Here is a 5,591-nt window from a genome sequence, read left to right on the forward strand (position 1 = left end):
TCACCAGCATCACCTTCGCACCTATATGTATCGCTGCAATCTTCAGCGGAACCACTAGATTCACTGTCAGACAGATTGCTAGCGACGCCGCAGCTTTCTGCACGATCACTTGCACTTCCACTTTGGTCGCTTGCATCGTTGTCAGAAGCTTCACGGGGCGAGTCACTCACGCCAGTATTTGCACTTGCGGCAGCACAGTTGACAAGAGGCGACTACCTGTGCGAAGGTGGCTTGGTGCACTGGCGGTTATCCTGGTACCTCGAAGATGTAGTACGTGATAATAAATAAGCCGCCTCCGGCTCCAAATAACGTTTCCTCCGCTCTGCAGTTTCAGACGTGCTGCCATCATGACGGATAGCGCCTAAGTGCCTTTTATCACTGCATCATATCCGAAAAATGAAAAACCAAGTCAGGACTCGACTGATTCAATTTGACTGAGACCGCGACTAAAAGAACAACAATGTTTGCTTGTTTGTTTTCTTGCTTATTCCCTCTATGGCGATGGCGATCCTACTGTCCCATATAGACGGTGTATTTTATTAACTACTCATACAGTATAAGAAAGCAAAAAAAAGCGAGAAAAAATTTTAACATCGGAAAAATTGAACAACAAATTACACAGGCACGCAAACGCGTATTTGGTTTGGAGTGTGAATGAAACGTACTTACCGCTGGTGTCATGCCAAAAGCATAAACTTGCGCAAAGAGCTCATACTTTTGTGATTACTTTTATTCCCGTGCAGATTCAGTGAATTTTTCCTCCGTAATGGGATTTGTGAGGATTTTAGAAATGTCCAAATGGTGCAAACTAAATTAGGATTTCTAGGCGCAAACTCACTTCCCACCCCATCAGCATCGTCACCGCCATCAGCTTTAACACGTGTGTTTCGCCGCTGGGCCTTCCGCCGCTGGGCCCAACGTTTCTTTCTCTGCGGTCTACGGCAAGCGAAGTTTGACAGCGCAGTTATATCACCACGTGTAAAACCTACACAATGTACGCTTATGTGCGCTTCAAGGACGACGGCGTGAAGGTTGTCTGCACGAAGAAAGAATTAAGAGATTCTCTCCGTATAGTATCAAAGACTTCGACAACAAACAATGGTACAGTGTACGCTGGGATGACGAAAACAGCGGATATTTCAGAGCCCAGATTATGAAGTTGTTTGGTGAGTATGCTTTTGTTGTTCATTGTTTGATGGTGCAATTTCAGGGACAATCGATATATGCACATCGCGTGTACCTGTTTTCAGTAACCAAAGAGGAGGCTGATGCTTCCGCGGAAAGCTCGAGCAAGAGATTTTCCTGCCCCCAAATGCCTATGGACAGCAGTTTAGAAGGCGACACCGAAGCGAGTGGAGAATCCTACAGAAAGGTGAATCTTGCAAATGTTTGTTTAGCACTACTCAATTATTTAAGGCTGGACAGCGCTTTTTGGCGACGCCGATTTGCTGATGGCCTGCATGGTCCACTGTAAACCACTTTGCACCCTTAAGGGTGTTTCAAGCAAGCAAAACACCCTTTTGCCTAACCAAATTTGCAAAAATTAGGGTGTAAGGGTGTTTTCCTTCCCCAAAACAGCCTTTAGGGGGTAACGCTCTAGCTAAACACCCTTTAGGAGTTAAGGGTGTTATGTGTTATCGAAACACCCATGGCCCATACCACAGCGTGCCAGATGATAACTGGGACTCGCTGATTAAAATGTCGTTGGATCTTCGGCGAGTTTAGATTAAAAGATATGTCTCTTTTAGGGCTATCTACAAGCGTACCATAAATTTACGCCTATTCTCCTAATGTTTAATGTTCATTTATACGGAACAGAAATATCTCCACCGGCACTGAACGGCGGCTTAAGATACTATGGCTATATATACCAGATGATCAGTGTAAGGCTGTGTAGCACGAGCGCTCCGTCCATGTGGTATTTTACAATACGCTTTCTTGTGTGTGCCGCGGTGTGGCGCGTGCGCACACCTTCTATGCTGATGTCATCTGTAATTGCATGTTCCCTGACTGGTAGATTTTTTTTTTCAAAATTTTCAGTGATAAGGGTGTTGAGGCCATTGGAAACACCCTATGGTATGGGTGTTTTGATACGTAAAAACACCCTTTTCCTAGGGTGTAAGGGTGTTAGTTATAGACACGGCAAAACCCCCTTAAGGGTGTAAAGTGGTTTACCGTGTCGGATGACTTGTGCCTCACGTGTACCGATCTATGGGCCGCCGAACATTCTTTCACAGTGTTCTCAGTGTCCTCGTTCCCGTGAAATGAGTGAAGGCTTACAGCAAAGCTGCTGCATAGCCCCAAGCAACTGTACTGTGTAGTCCTAAGTCCGCTGAGTAGAAAATCGGGAGGAGCTCGCATATCATTACAGGATCATCAAAAATTAAATGCAGTTTTTGTCATTCCTTTGTTTGTTTATTTTGCCTACTTGAAAGCATGAATGGTTTCCCTACTTTAGCTATTTCATGACCATCTGCAAGTGAGTCTGTTTACTGACGCACATGCACCAGTTTGCATGCAGGTACAGTCAGTGAATGACAAGTAGCCAGCCAGACCGAAGGTATCTACTGCATTTCAGATAATCAATAACTACACATGAAACATCTCTATATGCGGCCAAATTTGTTGGCGCTGGCATACATAGCCAACAGAAGAATTGCACTGAGTTGGCACCGTAGTTCTTGCAAAGTTTAAGGCTGTAGCCGAGGCCAGCTTGAGTTGCTGTCAGCTGTTCAACCAGTAGAGAAGTGCAACGTACCATATCTGTGCATGCATACATACATTTCTGTGGTTTCTAGTTTTCACCAAATTATTATTTTTTTGCTTCTGCCTGTACCAGCACAAAAGAGAAAAACAAGTGCCAAAATCTCGTGTGAAGGATACCGAGGCACAGTTTAGGAAAAAACAGCTGGACCTTTTGTTTCCTCTTGAAGCATGAAAGGGAGGAGATTGTCTTCGGCAAGAAGTTGTGAGGCTGCGCAAGATCTTCAAAGCAGGTTTGTGATACAATTATCATGTTGGGCACTTCATTGAGATCATCCACTTTGCATGCACTTTCGATTTCTCTTTTGATAATTACTCTGTTGCCTTTTACCGTGCCCAGTAATGTAAGTTGTTTATCTGTTCTTCTATTATGTGACCTGCACAGCATGCAGTAGCATGTCACATTTTGTTAGAAATGATGAAAACACTCATAGTTATTTGTTAGTGCATTTTCAAATATCTGCTGCTTTATTTCGTTTACCTTTAATCTAATTTTTTTTCTCCATATTTTACTATGCATGATCCTCGGCATCCTCAATTATATGTCAAGTTCCCAAACCTGAAAGCTGACATAGCACGCCCTCTGAAACCTGAAGCTGAGCAGCAACAGTGCCCTTTATAGGGCACTGTTGCTGCTGCTAAAATTAAACATTGACAGCTGCGCAGTCTCATCTTCTTTAATTTAAGCTGGGGGAAAGAAGCAGAATAAAATTCCACTGGTGTTAAATTTTTTGCTGTTCTCTGATCTGATGTCAGCAAATGAGAAATTGTAGCATGTGTCAGCCATGTTGTTAATGGATGAAGCTCTGCCTCTGTAGTTTTTATTGCGACAGATGGTTGCCTGTTACTGCAGCTATTTGAATATTAGTTTCCGATTTAGTGTCGTATTTGTTTCATGTTTTCTGGAATAACGCATCTCGAGCTAGTTCGTTGAACATAACAAGGCAAAAACAGCGCGCACTTGACGTGGACGGACAGAAGGAACACAGTGCCTGTGTTCTGTGTTTTTGAGCTTTAAAAAGTGATTTACTTATGTGTTTGGTTCTAGATTTCTTCAGCCACTCCTCGTCCAGAAGTATCCATTTAAGGAGGTTTACCTCGCGGTAAAAATTGCGGACATCATGAAGGTACCGACGCCACCAACTCAGCAGTTAACACCACCACCTCAGCAGCCAAATGAGGAAGGTTAACTGTAGAGGGCTCACCTCACTTGACGATTTAAATAAAGTGTCTTTGTGTTTGACAACTGCCTTTGTGTCATATGCAGTGACATGCATGCCGCTGCCGCATGCTACGAGCAAAGCCTGCTCGCTGCCTGTGCAGGCACCTATTGATCTAATAGAGGCTATTAGTTTATGCGTATTAGCCTAATACAGGCTATTAGCTTATGCCTATAAGCCTAATACAGGCTATTAGTATATGCCTATAAGCCTAATACGGACTATTAGGTTATGCCTATGAGCCTAATACAGGCTATTAGTTTATGCCTATGAGCCTAATACTGGCTATTAGTTCATGCCTATGAGCCTAATACAGGCTATTAGTTTATGCCTATGAGCCTAATACAGGCTATTAGTTTATGCCTATGAGCCTAATACAGGCTATTGGTCTTGTCCTATTAGTGTTGTCCAATAAGACTTGTACAGGCTATTAGTCTTATATACTGTATTAGTCTAATACATGTATTAGTGTCCATAACCTAGTAGGCTATTAGTTTTTCTATTAGAATTTTTGCTAGGGTTCTGGTTCGCGTCCAAGTTGTTAGCGACTTTGACGTCATGGTAGGTCTCGTTTTGTTGAAGCGCGAGCAACGGTAGTTCCGGTTCTTCTTCCGGTTGTTCTGTTTGGACCGTTACAGCCGCGCGGCCCACCGTGTCTGTCGAAGGTGGTCGCTCCTCGTACTTTTACAGCGAAAGCTGTTATGAGATCATTTCACCGGCCGTTTTTGGCGCCGTAGTTGTCCGCTGCCGCCGCCGCCGCCGGTGTCCGTAACCAGTATCGCTCGAAATAAGAAAAAAAAACGAAATAAGAAAAAAATTTCAGGATGGAACGAGGTTCGAACCTGGGCCCTCTGCGTGGGAGCCCAGTATTCAACCTCTGAGCCATGCCGGTGCTTGAAACTGCTTTGCAAAAAGGTCCTATACAGGCTTCATGTCGGGAAGGAACCACATTAGCATATGCAATATAGCGTGGTAGAAGAGTAAAATAAGCACCAAGCGTCGCACAACGCGAATTCTGTAACCAGGCGTCACACAATGCGAATTGCGCAACGAGTAGGTTGTTGAATGCTTCCAACCCATTACAAAGGACTCTGCCATAATTCTTCATCGTCATCAGGCACAGCATCAACAAAGTGCGCATAATGCCTTACATGCGCATAGCAGGTACCAACGCTCTCCGTAGAACGACGAAAAATGGCACAGTGCCTGCTGCCCTACTTCTCAAAAATTACAATGATTTATAGCGTAGTGGGTTCCTCGCAAGTGCACTTGTATTGGTTGCCAAGGAAGCCCATAAGCGCATGATCCACTTCCTCGGGGTCTCAGTAAAATTACACTTATTTATAGCGTAGTGGGTTCCTCGCAAGTGCACCTGTATTGGTTGCCAAGGAAGCCCATAAGCGCATGATCCATTTCCTCGGGGTCTCAGTAAAGTTCTTCGACCCCCCCCCCCCCCCCGTCGCTCTCCCACGTCAACGTATGTTATACAGCATGACGGGAGAGGGAAATAGCGACCGGGCGTCACCCAATGCAAATTACATAACTGGTGGCCCGTTTAAAGATTCCAACCCATTATAAAGGGTTGAGCCATAATTATTTATCGTCATC

At 44.4% G+C, this 5,591-nt stretch overlaps 1 long non-coding RNA gene across 1 annotated transcript; it reads left to right on the forward strand.

The window, feature by feature from the left end:
• Nucleotides 1-495: 495 nt before the first annotated feature.
• Nucleotides 496-3,993, forward strand: LOC119397088 (uncharacterized). Its single transcript, XR_005184548.2, has 3 exons — nt 496-1,166; nt 1,251-1,372; nt 2,840-3,993. It is a non-coding gene; the product is annotated as an uncharacterized LOC119397088 (long non-coding RNA).
• Nucleotides 3,994-5,591: the final 1,598 nt, after the last annotated feature.

The sequence above is a fragment of the Rhipicephalus sanguineus genome, chromosome 6, assembly GCF_013339695.2.
Source record: "Rhipicephalus sanguineus isolate Rsan-2018 chromosome 6, BIME_Rsan_1.4, whole genome shotgun sequence".
Classification (NCBI taxonomy): Eukaryota; Metazoa; Arthropoda; class Arachnida; order Ixodida; family Ixodidae; genus Rhipicephalus; species Rhipicephalus sanguineus.